The sequence below is a fragment of the Danio rerio genome, chromosome 18, assembly GCF_049306965.1.
Source record: "Danio rerio strain Tuebingen ecotype United States chromosome 18, GRCz12tu, whole genome shotgun sequence".
In the NCBI taxonomy this organism is placed as follows: domain Eukaryota; kingdom Metazoa; phylum Chordata; class Actinopteri; order Cypriniformes; family Danionidae; genus Danio; species Danio rerio.
The window spans coordinates 13681946-13698131 of NC_133193.1; the positions used below are offsets into that span (position 1 = coordinate 13681946).

At 35.7% G+C, this 16186-nt stretch overlaps 1 protein-coding gene across 1 annotated transcript in view; it reads right to left on the reverse strand.

Moving 5' to 3' along the window:
• fam107b (family with sequence similarity 107 member B) overlaps nucleotides 1–3966 on the reverse strand; it is a 49850-nt gene extending 45884 nt beyond the window's left edge. The window contains 1 exon segment of the mRNA NM_198372.2: nucleotides 3791–3966. The gene's annotated coding sequence lies outside the window, so the exon portion shown is untranslated.
• Between the last annotated feature and the right edge of the window lie 12220 nt (nucleotides 3967–16186).

A 16186-nucleotide genomic window follows, 5' to 3' on the forward strand; every position in this document is an offset into this window, starting at 1 on the left:
CAAACCCTACATGAATATTGCATCATGCTTTAATGATGCAGATACAGCTCAAAATCATTTTGTGTGAAAAAACCACATGCAGTCATATTAACATGATGTATCACCATCATTTGGAATATGTATATGAGATACAAAAGAAGGTATGTGTAATAAACGGGCAGGCAAGGGGAAACAAAGAGACCTGTCAAAGAACAGCTCTGCTACAAGCGAACAAAGCACACTGCTGAGAGTGACTGAGTTGCACACGTGCTCATACGGACCAAAACAAAGATCCGTATCAATGCGTATCAAGTGTACAGAAGTGGCACAGTCGCATGGCAGAATGAAGTTCCTCTACAGCAACATGTTCATTAGGTTAATCAATATGCTGCGTATAAATGCACGCCAGCATGCACTCAATATGCAGTGTAGACAAAATTCAGTCTAGACCCGAGCCTGCTGCTGACTCACAGCATGTTCAGATAGCGAAAAAAACAAGGTAATTCCAACAAAAGGACATTCCCAGTGTACCAGGAAGAAAATCAGGAAGCATGAGTATTTAAATGTACTACTTTAAGCACTTTATTAGTCAACATTTTCTGCTTTACATGTCAAAGAAGGGCGATATGACAAATATCACAGTCTGTACTTTGAGACCGCTATGAATAAAGGTCTTCTACGTCCTCGTCATTTTTTTCTTACAACAAATATCACAATGTAAGTCTGTATTTCTATTTCTATAAGTCCATTTCTTTAAATTAATCAATCAATTAATAGATTATGTATTATATTCATTAGGGCTGTACGATATTGGAAAAATGTGATATTACGATATTTTATTTTTTGCGATAAATATTGCAATTTGAATATTAGGGTTGGGCAATGCCGAGCAATTTGGTATCATACGATGTCTAATGTAAAACATCACGATGTACGATGGCATCGTCGTCGGAGGCGGCGGTGAATTAATTATTTATGAATAATTAGTTAATGCATAACAAATAATTATTTGTAGCCTACCGTTTCAACAACCTGACACACATGGTCTTTGTTTTACCCATAACCAAATCAAAAATAACGTTAAGTTACACACAAATTACCACCTGTCAATCACTTGTTTCGTGGGACTCTGGCATGAATAGGCATATAATAGAATAGAGTGATCTTTGTCAATATAATGGTGTCGACAAACTTGTTGCAGCCCATGCCTGTGTGTGTGAGTTTGTGTGTGTTGTCACATGATGAGCGTTTTTAGCATTGTGATGTCTATCGGCCATCAGAGATGGCATTGTCTATCGACCCAACCTTAATAAATACAGTTTCAAAGGATAAGTTGAATAGCATTATCTTATGGTTTTTGAGTCTAAGCCTGGTTTATTCTTTTGCGTTGAGTGACCGGCGTAAACCACGGCGAATGCTTAGCGCATTGTTGTTCATTTATATTTCTGCAGGCTGTTTGTGTTGCTCTGCAATAACACTTGCAAAATACTAGCAGGCAGTGAGATTTTTATGTTCTTCTGTGATGAATTGCTTCGGTGGTGTTTTTTTTTTTTTTTGAACGCTTCAAACTTGCTCATTTTTAGGCGGGAACCAACCGGTTTGCGTGGCTCTTAGTCCCGCCCACACTCGTCAATGCTACCAAGCCGACCAATCACAGAGTTTGTCATTGCGACGTGTAGTTACATTTTTTGAGAGGTGCGCGTCGGCCATGGCGAGGGCTATGCGACTACGCGCAGGCTGTGCCAGAGCATACGCATGCGCTTGGTGCAGAAGTATAAATCTGCCCTTGATAGTATTTAGCTACAGAAATTGAAGTACAATAAGACAATATATATATATATATATATATATATATATATATATATATATATATATATATATATATATATATATATATATATATACTTTTTTCATATAAATTCTATAGAAATGTAGTAATTAAATACAATTCTGTAGCATATACATCATAAGTGAAATTCATTATACTCAATGTACTCATTAATATGTGCTCATATTTAAAATAAATTCATATTTCACTCATTTGTATGAGCTCATAAAATAAATAATTATATGAATAAAATATAAAACACTTTAAAAAAATTAAAGATGAAAAAAAAATCACTAAATAAAATGCAAAGAGTAAAGGTTGTACTTGAAATATTGCAACTTTCGCACCATGCTGTTCATTGGTTTTGTCAGCATCCTTATAATAATTAAAAAGCATTACTGTAAACAATGCATTTTGTAATACCACTAAATAAACAACAGAGCATAATATAAAATGATAGACTTCTTATTTTGTCCAAATCAAAAGTACATCCATTGTTTAAGTCGAAGACAAGAAACTGAATAAGACATGCAAAATTAAGAGAATTGCAATGTACCCTGGGTTGACCCCCATGTGTAAGAGGTGATGTGAGAATACTAGTCAGAACAGTTGGACAGGGTGTTACTGCAACACTACTGTAACCAACCAATGACTTAAAGCACTATTTTGTCAGACTGAGGACATCGTGTTACTACCCAGAGACGCTCTAATCACTCAGTCCCTCTGTCCTACCCATACACGGGGGACGAGCATCATCGCATACGGGAAGTCTGAAGTCATGACTCTATCTCACTTTCTCTGTTGCATTCGTAGTTATACCGAACGGAAACCACACAACAGAGAATGATAGCATGTGTGTGAGAGGAAGACACAGATAAAGAGATATGCAAACACAAATAGGAAGAGTTCACTAGCACTAGTCAAGGGAACTGGTTCAAAGATCAGAAAACAGATGTAAAACGTTTGACAAAACAGCCTCCAAATTGCAAACACATGTAGTCCCGATCCAACCCCTCCCTACCCCCAACATCCCCTCCAATACAGAAAACCCAGTTCACTATGATCATACTGAACATTATACAACATATACTGCAACATCTTTATGAACACGCTGATCTTAATCACTTTGAATATTGCGCTCAGATTATGTGCGTATGAAAATGACTACAGCAGAAGTTATTTAAAATGACATGCATTTTAAAATATATTCAAATAATGTCAAGTTCTGTACAGTAAATGAAAAGGTCTAATGTTTAAATGAGACACAAAGAACATAAGAAATCTTGGAATGTAAATGAGAAACACTGTGTACAGTGAGGAAGACATGACAAGACAAGACAAGACACGTCTCAAGTATTTGGTATTTCTGCTAACTGAAACACTTTACTTTTTTGATCTGTAACTGCATGCGCTAAAATAATATTAACAATAATAATAATAATAATAATAGCCTAATAATAATAATAATAATAATAATAGCCTAATAATAATAATAATAATAATAATAATAAAAGTAGCCTAATAATAATAATAATAATAATAATAATAAGCAGTTCCATTTTAAAATGTAGCCATTGGAAAATAATGTAAAATTAAAATGAAATTGGATTGTAAATTAAAATATCTTTAAATTTTAAATGAAATAATTGTTTTTATTTATAAAACTATATATATAATTTTTAAGGTTCAAAAACGAATTAATAATTATTTTGACTTGAAAATAGTGCTATCAAACACGCCTACTTTCATTATACCAAACATTTGTTTGCCATTGTTCTGAAGCGCGTGATTTGAGCGCTGTATTGTTCTGTTTGCTCATTGTTTAATCTACTATATCACACATTCAATATATGATCAATGTATCATTAGTCGATGCACATAAACATTGTTTGCAATGACTCGCGTCGCATTTCCACTACTACAAATAGCGCGTTTCGATGCAAAGCGTCCTGAAAACAGACCCACAGTCAAGCACACACATACCTCGAAATCCGTCCTGAGCGATACTTCTCTGAGGCAAGTGACTTCAGATGAACCTCAGCAGAAAGAAACACATGAGTTCACCTCTCCCGTTGTGAAGGTGTGTCTGTTAAATCTGGTTTTTCTCTCTTGGAAACAGTTCAGTCGTAGACAGGACCCTTAGAAATGTAAATTAATATTTGGAGTGGGGGCGGGCGGACTATATGACCCAACGCCTGAGTCACATGCGATGCTCCGCCTGTTTCCCCTCATGAATATTCATCAGCAAGGGAGACCCCGAAAACGGTCTGGGCGTGGCGCACGTTCTGTGGGCGGAGACTGAGGGTGCAGCGTGCACAAAGCAAATGGGAAAGTGTGTTAAAGATCACCAAAAAATAACTAATATATATTTCCTATTTATTCACACATGTTGCTGTATTGCTTTCAAACAGGAAGAAGTATTAAGTTATTTCTCGTTGATGATCATATCTATGCTCACAGGAGGTGACAGACGTATTCTTAAATATCATAAAGATAATAAGCAAGAGTTGTTCTTTATATTCGTGTTTTAAGCCATATGATAGCAAATTTAACTCGTTTTCACAGAGAGTTTATAAAATTCATGAACAAACCCTGAACCATGGCATTAAAACGACTTCAAGCTAATTTTTCATTTAGTTTAACAATAACATAACAGTGTAAAATGGCAGAATTAGCATATATCGTCTTTATTTTTCAGATATAAGGCATTTGAGACAGTCATATTTTTACTTTGTTCACTGTTGTCTGCATGAGGATTATTTTAAATAATCGGCTTATGAAGGACAGCTGAACCTGGACCCCCGAAAGCACCACTACCCCCATCCGTCGACGGGGTTCCTGCTTTTTTCACCCCATTTTTATAGCTCAGCCCCTCCCTCGCATATTCACGTGCTCAAGTGGGACGTGTGCGGTGTGCTGTCTATGTGAAACACCGGACTTCCGCTTACTGGAGCGCGGGTGACAGACAGCTCTCATACAGAAAGAAGTTTGGTAGTAGGCAAGTGCAGAAAGTGAAGTTTCCTGTCAGAAACATCAAGGGGGTTCAAGGAATGAAGATTCTCTCTGAACCACAAACATGTTTTATATTTAGACTTCTGATAAGATTTTAAATACCGTTGAAATCGTGTGTTTAGTTGAATAAAAAGTAGATCCATACAAAATAGGTCCATTATAAAAAAATTGTAAAAAAAATAAAAAAATAACCATGTTTGTTTGTTTTTTTTACACTTTTAACAGACAGACATCAGCATCAGTCCTGATGACAACTGCCTCAAATCCATTCATTTGAAAGTTTTTTAATAATTGAAAAGTTTGTTAGCATAACACCACTGCTGTTTTTTAATAAAAGAATCTGTTATTTTCTATATAGTAAAAGCTATTTTAAATATTTTACACGCTAAAAAGGTTTTTAAAATGTAAACATTTTATTTTTATTTTATAAATATTTTGCTGCATCCACATTTGCACTCTATCCACCCTAAATAGTGTTTAAAAATATAGTAAATTCCAGGAGTTTTCCAGGAGAAATAATAAAACGGGAGGGTGGTGGAAGGTTGGTCTGAACTACAGGGGACTCCCGGGAAAAATGGGAGTGTTGGCAGGTATGGTGTGTTTCTTAGTGATGGGTTGCAGCTGAAGGGCATCCGATGCGTAAAAAATATGCTGGATACTGTAATTTGGCGGGTTATTCCTCTGTGGTGACCCCTGATTAATAAAGGGCCTAAGCCATAAAGAAAATGAATGAATGTCCCAAATAGTTTTATATTGAAAAGAGTCCACTCACTCACTCATTCACTCACACACTCACTCACTCACTCACTCACTCAAATATAGTTAAAGGGTCATATTTCCCAGATATGGTTCACTATTTCCGATAAAAAAAATTTAAGTGTAGAACCGTCCATACTCTAGCCGCTGATATTGCCCACAATACATTGCGTGTTGGATGTGAATTTGATTAGAACTACAAACGTGGGTGAAAAGTGTAAGTAAACTACAAACATGGCGTACACGCGAGAATCGCTAAGTGGTAAAGTCTAGATCGGATTCCGGCTGGAGCTGTGATATGCACAGCAATATAGCAGCATTTTTTTATGACACTCTATAACAATAATTAATATTTTTACAGTACTGTGACAGTTGGGTTTAAGGTTGGGGATAGGTGTTAAAAAATACAGTTTATTGGGTAATTTATAACATAAATAATACTCGGTACAACTACTGTTTTTATGTTACTGTGACGGTTGGGTTTAGGGTTGGGGTGGGGGTAAAAGTTAATAAAATACAATTAATAGGAAATTTAATAAATGGTATAAATAATTCTTGTTAACTTACGGCCGCAACTGTATCCGATCTAGCAACAACCCCTTCGAGAGGCTTCAGTAAAGATGTTTGTATGACTGTTATTTAATATCTAATCAACTGGAACATGTTTAAACTGCATTTTCTGTGTTTTATATTTCATCTGCAACAACAACGTGAAATTATATAAAGATGTGTGTTTGGACATTAACATCTGAAAGCATGATTATTTAAAGACAGGAGGAGATTTCTCTGAATGAAAGACTCTTATCCTGTTGCTATTTCTGCAATAAGGTAGGAAATTAAATATGACAGAAATGTGGATGGGTGATAAGTGGATGATTGACAGAGCTCATAACAAAGCTACACAACGATCTGTTAAGAGGAAGTAGTATGTCCTAAAGCTTGCGTATTTGTTTGTTGCACACTCAAAAGTATTTACTTTTACTTCACAAGAAAAAGTTCATACTTTTAGGGCGTAGTGTAAGTATGCGAATTGGGACGCAGTAACATATTAATGACTGTTTCCTCAGAAGCAGTTTTGGAATGATGCATTGATGTAATGCATTCCTCCGCTGTGGTTCATGTGAGAGAGGCGAATGAGTCATAGCTACTCCAGAGGTTACACAGAATTCAGTCCCACCAGGCTTTCGGGGAACATATGCGAACTAGAGGTTACTGGAATTTGGGAGGGGTCCTAATGTTCAGATGGGGAAAAAAACAGTCAGGCAATCCCAGGCCATTGTTTCGCAATCTCTGAGTCCAATGAAATCAAAAGGACATTTAGAAAAACATTTATTTTTCCAAGTCTGTTTATTTATTCATTCATTTATTTTATTTTCGGCTTAATCCCTTTATTAATCAAGGGTCGCCACAGTGGAATAAACCTCCAACTTATCAAGCATATGTTTTACACAGCAGATGCCTTTCCAGCTGCAACCCAACACTGGTAAACTCCTATACACACTCTTTCACACACATACACTTCGGCCAATTTAGATTATTGAAATCACCTGTACCACATGTCTTTGGACTGTGGGGGGAAACTGAAGCACCTGGGGGAAACCCACACTAACACGAGGAGAACAAGTAAACTTCACACAGAAATGCCAACTGAACCAGCCGGGGCTCGAACAAGAGACCTTCTTGCTGTGAGGCAATTGTGCCACCCACTGCTCCACCGTGCAGCCTAGTCTGTGTTTACACAAGAATAATAATTTTTAATTAATTTAATTTATAAAATATAATAATTTAATTTATAAATAATTTTATGTACAGTTATTGCAGCTGAAAGGGCCAGAGTAATTGGTGGTTCATTTCACTGTGGTGACCCCTGATAAATGAGGGACTAAGCCAATGGATAATGAGTGAGTGAGTGAGTGAGTGAGTGAGTGAGTGAGTGAGTGAGTGAGTGAGTGAGTGAATGAGTGTATATGCATGTCTACAGTCAGATACTATTGAAGTGAGTGACAGCTACAAAGTGTTGGGAATAGCTGATTACATAGCTAGATTATGCAATCAGATACAGTATTTATAATTAGAGCAAGTTGCAATTTAAAATCCTCAAAATTTTAAACCTGAAAAACATTTTTAAAAGTTAGTCAGTCCCCTTTGACCTAAAATGTTGAGAAGGGTCTGGATGCAGACCTAGTGCAGTGCAATCTAAGCTGCATCCAATGCTTTTTAACGCGCTCACCTAACCCCACCCCTAACCCTACTCGTCACAGTGATGTCAATAACTCCACTGAGTGCATTGCATCGCTGAGTGCATCCAGATACTATTGAAAATGTTTAGTTAAACTCCCCTTTAAATATATAGTGTTTTGTACAGAGGAGTTAGGTCAAACGTAATCCAAAAGTACTCCAAAAGTAATCCAAAGGCATCAAACAGTAATGTCACTGGTCATGTTACTGTCAATGGTTGTGTCACTAACTAAATTTTTCATCTTGCATATTACAATCAGTTAGGCCCACATAACATAAATGATGAGCCCACACAAGCGCAGATTTCCACATTTATTAGCCCATTGATTTATTTATTTACGTGTGTAAATGTGTGTAAATTTATATTCATTTAGTTTTTAAATAATGTCATTAATATTATTGACAAATATAAAAATGCTCATATGATTTATTTACAACAAAGTTTGTAAAGTAATATTTTCTGTCTTTTAGTAGATGAATTATTTATGATGCTTGCTTTGATTACCATTTAATTGGATCTAATTGGATTTGCATTGTAAACAATAAATAAAAGTTAAAAAGTTTTTTTTTTTTTTTTTCATATAATATGTTTTTAGTCATACTCCCAAAATCATTCTGCTTAAATCCACAGATTTTTCCACAAAATTCTGCGGAGAAATGTCTGCAAATTCTGGCCCTAAAAATCAGTAATCCAACATGTAGCTTAATATGTAGCACATTTAGCTTTATATTAAAGAAAATATCAATCTACAGCCATTTAAACAACATAATTGGCCTTTTAAGAAATAGATAAATCATGAAACTTTTAGCAGAACAACGATACATACACAATAAATCCACATATTTGCAGAATATTAGTAAATAGATCAATCAAACACTCAATATTTCTGCCATTTTCAGCTTGATATCAGATAATAATTCTGTTATCACCGCAGTCCATCTGCATTATTCATCTGATATTTTCCTTGCGGTTGATTTCCTTCTGCCTTTTTCCACTGCTTTCAACCTGTTTGCTGTTAAACAGGAAATGACAGTTTTCTGAAACCATGGTAATGAGTCGAGCTTCCTTTATTGCAGAAGCCTAAAGGCATCACTTTGAAGATCAGTGTGCCTTTTTACTGTGCACACCAGTACGACAGACTCTAACTTAGTCTCTCTTTTATTAAGAGGGAGAGTAAAATCTCAATCTTGTTTAGTTGAATGTGTTTAGATCTGAACAGCTTAGTTTACACCTTAAGTTCATGCATTAATCATATTTAATGTGTATCCAACTCCACTATGCAGTTACAAAGTCCCTATTAGTACGTTAGCTAGAGTTTAAACATTAACTATATGTCTGCTTTGATCAGGCCGACTTGTTGTCATACAGCAGAACACAGATATAAAAAAATGGCAATGGACATAATGAATGTCTATGACCTACTTTTGACCAGACTGGGGACACATTTCACCAATGAGATTACATCTTACAGGAAAATACGCCCATACTGGGAGTTCATCTTTATGTGTTTTCCACTGGAATGAAGCCATTTCTGCTGCAGAGCTTTGACCAACAGCATCGTCATTATAAGACAGAACTCACAGATGTCAATACTGTACATGTCATTGAACTTCAGTCAGTGCTGACACACATCTGTGTTTCACTTTCTTTTACTTATGTAGACCTGGGATTGGGATAATGTGTTATAATGATTCAAGTCTTATTTTTAATAAGACTTTTAATTTTTTAAGTTAGAAAAACAAACAGTTTTAGATAAACTACTCAATAAATATAAAATGAGGGCATACTTTATTAAAAAAAAAGAAAAAAAAGCAATAGGCTGTAACATCTGCAAACAGTTTTTGCAAGAAACTGAGACACCATCTGTTTTAATGAGGCTTGTGTCTGAATCACATAATATCGAATGTACAGAGGCACAGATGTTAGAGCGGTTAAAAACTCTAGGGAAGACCGCGCTCTAGGGAATATCAAAGCGAGTTGGGAATACTTGACTAGATGCAGTTTTTAGAAAATATATTAGACTCTCTTATTGAGTTGTGCAACACTGAATGTATCAGTTTGTGTGTGTGCCTGCGGTGGAAAGACAATTGTTTTTGCAGTTCAATAGTTTTTAGCGTTTGATCATTTATTTTAAATTATATCCTTGCATGCGGTATGGTGGCTCAGTGGTTAGCACTGTCACCTCACAGCTAGAAGGTTGCTGATTCTTGTTCCGATTAGGCCTGTTGGCATTTCTGTATGGAGTTTGCATGTTCTCCCTATGATTACGTGGGTTTCCTCCGGGTGGTCCAGCTCACAGTCCAAAGACATGAGCTATAGGTGAATTGTATAAACTAAATTGGCCATAGTGTTTGAGTATAAGTGTGTATCTGCTTCGTAAAACATATGCTGGAGTAGTTGGCGATTAACTCCGCTGTGGCGACCTCTGAAATAGAGACTAAGCTGAAGGAAATGAATGAATGAATACTGCTATTTCAGATTTGCATTGTTTTGAAGATTGTATTTCATGTGTAAAGAAAGCTTTGATGTTACTTAAATGTTTTAAAAGCATAAAAATCTTTCCTAACATGAAACCGCAAGTCAGACTGTATTTTTATTGGGTGCACAGAGAGAAATTAAAAGAAGCAATAAAGCAGGGTAACATGAAAGTTATGCATATGCTTTTCATTTGTTGCCCTAGTGTAATATATGATCAGTTTAGTTCTGTTTATTTAAAAAGAGTACTGCTGCAAAACATCTTGTGAAACATCATCCTGTGCCTGAGTTTTAAATCTAAATATGTGTTATTGTAGGGTGATGCAGTGGCGCAGTGGGTAGCACATTTGCCTCACAGTAAGTAAGTCACTGGTTCGAGCCTCAGCTGGGTCAGTTGGCGTTTCTGTGTGGAGTTAGCATGTTCTCCCCGTGTTCCCGTGTTCCCGTGGTTTTTCTCCGGGTGCTCCGGTTTCCCCCACAAGTCCAAAGACATGCAGTACAGATGAATTGGGTATGCTAAAAAATTGACTGTAGTGTATGAGTGTGTATGTGAAATTGAATAAGTGTGTATGGATGTTTCCCAGAGATGGGTTGCAGCTGGATGGGCATCCGCTGCGTAAAACATATGCTGGAGAAGTTGGCGGTTCATTTCGCTGTGGAGACCCCAGATTAATAAAGGGACTAAGCCAAAAAGAGAATAAATGAATGAATGAAAATGTGTTATTATTTAAAATATTTATTTGTTGAATGCAGAACCAATATGTGATCTTGGATCTCAAGACCAGTCATAAGTGTCCATTATACATTTCTTGAAAACTAAATAATTATGCATTCCAATGATGTATGGTTATCTTGAGATACAAGCTGTTGAAAATCTAAAATCTGAGGGTTTAAAAAATCTAAATATTGACAAATTTGCCATTAAAATTTTCCAAATGAAGTTTTTAGCTATGCTTTTATTATAAATCATAAAATAACTTTTGTTATATTTAGGAAATTTAATGAAATATCAATGGACTTTACTGAATATTCTAATATTTTTTTAGATTATTCGCAATTAATCAAATCCAAAATAAAAGTTTTTGACATATGTGTGTGTATTATACATATTTATTATGTATGCACTCTCAGAAATGAAGCTACAGGAGCTGTCCCTGGGGCAGTATTTTTTAAAAGGTACATATTTGCACCTGAAGGATCTATAATGGTACCTCAAAAGTACTTTTTGGGTACATTTGGGCACTAAAATTTACCTTTAAGGTAACCACTGGGTACAAATATGTTTCTTTTAAAAAGATACTCCCCCAGTGACAGCTCCTGTACCTTTATTTCCGAAAAAGTGTGAAACACATATGCATAGAAACATTTATTATATAGGTATTTAATTAATAATATATTATTTGTATTATATACACATATACTTTATATCTAAATAAACATTTTCTCAAATATATGCGTGCATGTGTCTATTTACATATACAGAAAAACATACACATCACACACACATATATTATGTCAAAACAAACTTTTATTTTGGATGTGAATAATCGCGATTCATTTTTGCCCAGTGTTTTTAGAATAAAAGAAAATATAATTTTGACCCATATAATGAATTTTTGGCTATTGCTAAAAATACACTCTTGAAACATATTTTGTTATCCAGGGTGACCTATGCAGAATGTGTGATAACAACTGTACCTTTGAGTTCAGTATACAACAAAGATTAGCAGAAAAACTAAAAAATGTGTTATTATTATTATTATTTATTTGACACAAACAACACAATAACACTTGACAAACCAAATGCAGACTTGCTAATTCTCAACATCTGTCCAAGAGAAGCTTAAAATAAACTGAAAAAAAGAAATAAATATATATACACAACATTATCATTTTTTACATAAAATTGTAATATATAAGGCATATAGCGAAAAATGAAAGGCAATAGCAAAGGCGGCATGATCAAATTAACTAATAATAGATTATTTGTGCAAACTGCTGTTTTGTGTTTAACCAGTTTTTAAGTACACTACTAAAACATTTACATTACTTTCTAATTTTAGGCTAACAGGTAAATCATTCCACAATTTGGTTCCCTTAACACAACCAAATGCCTTGTTGCATAGCCCAAATCAATCAATAAATCTATATAATCTATACATACTGTTGAAGTCAGAATTATTAGCCCCCCCCTGAATTATTAGCCCCCTGTTTACACCCCCCCCCCCCACCCATTTCTGTTGAAAGGAGGAAGATTTTTTTTAACACATTTCTAAACATAATAGTTTTAATAACTCATTTCTAATAACTGATTTATTTTATCTTTGCCGTGATCACAGTAAATAATATTTGACTAGATATTTTTCAAGACACTTCTATACAGCTTAAAGTGACATTAAAAGGCTTAACTATTTTTTTTTTACTTAGGTTAACTAGGCAAGATAGGGTAATTAGGCAAGTTATTGTATATTGATGGCTTGTTCTGTAGACTATCGAAAAAAAATTGCTTAAAGGGGCTAATAATTTTGACCTTAAAATGGTTCATAAAAAATTAAGAAGTGCTTTTTATTCTAGCTGTAATAAAACAAATAAGACTTTCTCCAGAAGAAAAAATATTATCAGACATACTGTGAAAATTTCCTTGCTCTGTGAAACATCATTTAGGAAATAAAAAAAAATAAAAGGGGGGCTAAAAATTCTGACTACAACTGTATATATTTTTCTGCCTCTGTTTCTCCTGATGTTAACATGAGCAGTGGGCATGCGGTGAATGGCGACTGTAGAGGAGCTCAGCGTCTTTTAATGTAATAAGCCAGCTCTGAGTCACGCTGCAGGATGGGCGGCTCCCACATTTCTGGATGACCCTGCTGCAGCCCTGCTCTGACATCATCATATTACAACCCTGCTGCTGAGCATATGCCAAAATACTCCTAGCATATGATTAAAAGTGCTTTCTCCAAGCCATCAAGCTAGTGTAAATGCTTTCTTCTTCATTTGACTTAACCTGTGGATTTTATAATTGAAAAGAGCAGAGTGTGCTGATGCTAAAAGTTTTTAGGGACTTATCAAATTTGTTGCAATTACTCTTTTAAAAATTGCTGGCTTGTTTCAAACCCAAATTTTGTTCAGTTGTGGACAAACCTATGATGGCTGAGAGACCTCAAATGTGCTACAGGTTAAGAAAAAACACATACTGTACAAAGTGACCTTCAAAGTGTGATCAATTCTGTTCTGAATGCACCAACTGTTCAAATTGCATTTTTTTACTCCCTTGAAGGACACTTCAGGAAAGGTCATTTGTATGATCCTTTTAAACAAGAGTAAACATCTGAATCTCTTCATGAAGGGCCAAATCACTGGTCTAATAGGGTAATAATTAGGTCTAAAAATATTTTTATTTGATAATAAAATTGTTTGGTTAGGATTTATATATGATACTTTTCATGACGTAGTTCAAGATAAATCTTTTCATTACTGCAACAGCCAGTTTTGCAAGCTTTGAAATCAGTTTTAAACAGCAAGCAAAAAGCAACAGCTCTTTCTGCACACTTAAGCTACAGTTTTGAGGACAGCTGAGGCACTCAAATGGAACTAGAAGCTTGAAATGCTCACTGGTGCTCTTGAATTAAAAACAATGAATGCATTAAAAGCCAGTGAGTGAATGTCTGACGTCTTTACTGTCTTAATTCACTCGATCATTTTCCTTCCCTGCTTCAAGGGGATCATAAAATAGGACTAATGTAGGAAACAGTGCATAAGAGTATAGACTGCAGTTTCAAACACATCCCAGGACTGTGTTTTCACATAAAAAAATGTGCAGCCTCATTGGAGATACGTGGCTCAGCCTATTTTTTTGCAAAAAGTAAAATTCATTGCTATTAGTACATTTCGTTGCACTTTTCAGATGGCAAATCCACTAGAGGGTGCTGTTTACATTTTTACGAATCTGAAATAGGTTACTTAGGGTACGTTTTTCTTGCATGTTTTAGATACACATGTCCATGAGATGGCAGAGTAAAGGCTGATTTATACGTCTGCGTCAAGCGCCCTCGCTGTGGCTGACGCCAATGCTAACCTCTCAAAATATTTAACTACACATTGCAATGACGTGTAGCGCAAGCTCTGTTATTGGTCGGTTTGGTAGCTGTGATGACTATGGGTGGTGCTGAGAACTGCGAGCCCGATGAAGCAAATATTTACAAGTGTGGAGTCTTGTGAAAGAGCTCCAGATGGAAACTTTTGTTTAGTGTTTATCTTATGATTAAAGTTGTTGCCTGTCTTCTGGTTGCCACCTCTGAATAACCAAGTTTTAATAGCAAATTGTACATTAGGCTAGCGTTCAGAAAAAAAAAAAAAAACAGAATAAAAGAAAACAGAGAAACATAAAAACCTACTGCCATCTAGGGTTTCGGAAGTGTTATTGCAGAGCAACACAAACAGCATGCAGAAGTATAAATGCAGGACTGCATGCAGGTCAGGCACTGTGGGTCATGCCGATCACTCAACACAGAAGTATAAACTAGGCTTAAGGCTACATCTATACTCATCTGGATAAATTTGAAAATTGTTTTCATCTGAAAACTCTCCACACTATTGTTTTCAAATATTTCCATCATCCATGCTAAACGACTGAAAATGCTTTCATTTCAGTACTGCGCATGCACACAGATGTAAGCGTACAGACGTCAAGGTAAAATGCTACAACTGTCGTCTGATTAAAAAAAGACTCCCAAGTAAACGTTCCGTTCTTTGAAGAGAGGCAATATGGACTATGTACAAACTGACATTAATCTTTAATAAAGATGTCAAAACAGACAGCATTCAAAACATCTGCTTGAGGGGCCGATCACACTGAATGCGCTTTTACATTCCAAAAACGTGAGGCGCACCACACTGCCTATTTTGACAAGAAAAAAGAGGCGCGGTGCGTTTTTTTATGTTACTAGGCAACGACTAAATCAGCTGCATATTGTGCAAGAGTGTTGCTGTTGATATTGTTATAACTGTAGTATTTAATAATATTGTGATATTCAAGATTTGTACAGTCATACAGCTCTGGATAACTTGAAACATAGACCACTAGTCTCTACTCCATCTTTAAAAGTCTCTTTAGTCACCTTGACAAAACAAACACTGCTGCCGCCTCAACGGAAACCTCGCCTCTGCTTTCATTTGATTAGAGATTGAAAGAGACGCGATTGATGTAATGCGCTTTTTCCACTCAGAGTTGACTTTTCAACTGCGAGCTCGCAACGGCAAAAACGTGAGGCGCAGTAGGTGATTAAAACGCGAGGTGCACAGGACGCATAAGCAGGGCGCAAAATGCTTGCAGCCGATAATAAATCATTCAAAAAAGGCGCCTCTCACCGCAAAAATACGCATGGGGAGAAAAATATGCGTTTTCAAATGAAAACGTATTAGTGTGGACATGGCCTAATTCCTTCACTAAACCCAACCGATAGTGTTTTCAAAAGCAAACTGAAGAAAAAAGTGCACTGTGACCATGGAGATTTACCTTGATTTAACATCACTTATCTATTTTGTGGAACCATGCTTCAACAGACTTGAACCTGATCTCTCTGCATTAAAAAACAACACCAGGTGAGCTACTGAGCAAACTGACCATTCCAGAAAAGTCCCATTTGGAAATAGACAGGTGAGGCAAGCATATTTATCTAAGTTGTTTAGTGGCATTTATTTGGAGTTGTGAAAAGAACTCTTAAAAATAATCCTTTATTTTCGATGATATGTAATTACCATTAATGTGAAAAGGAATTAAAGTTGTTCTGCATAGAATTTGTTTAACCTAACTGCAGTCAAATGTATCTAAGTTACATGTTTGCAGTTTTAAAAAAAGCACATATTTCTTTCTGTGTTGAAATACATGGTAAATGTTA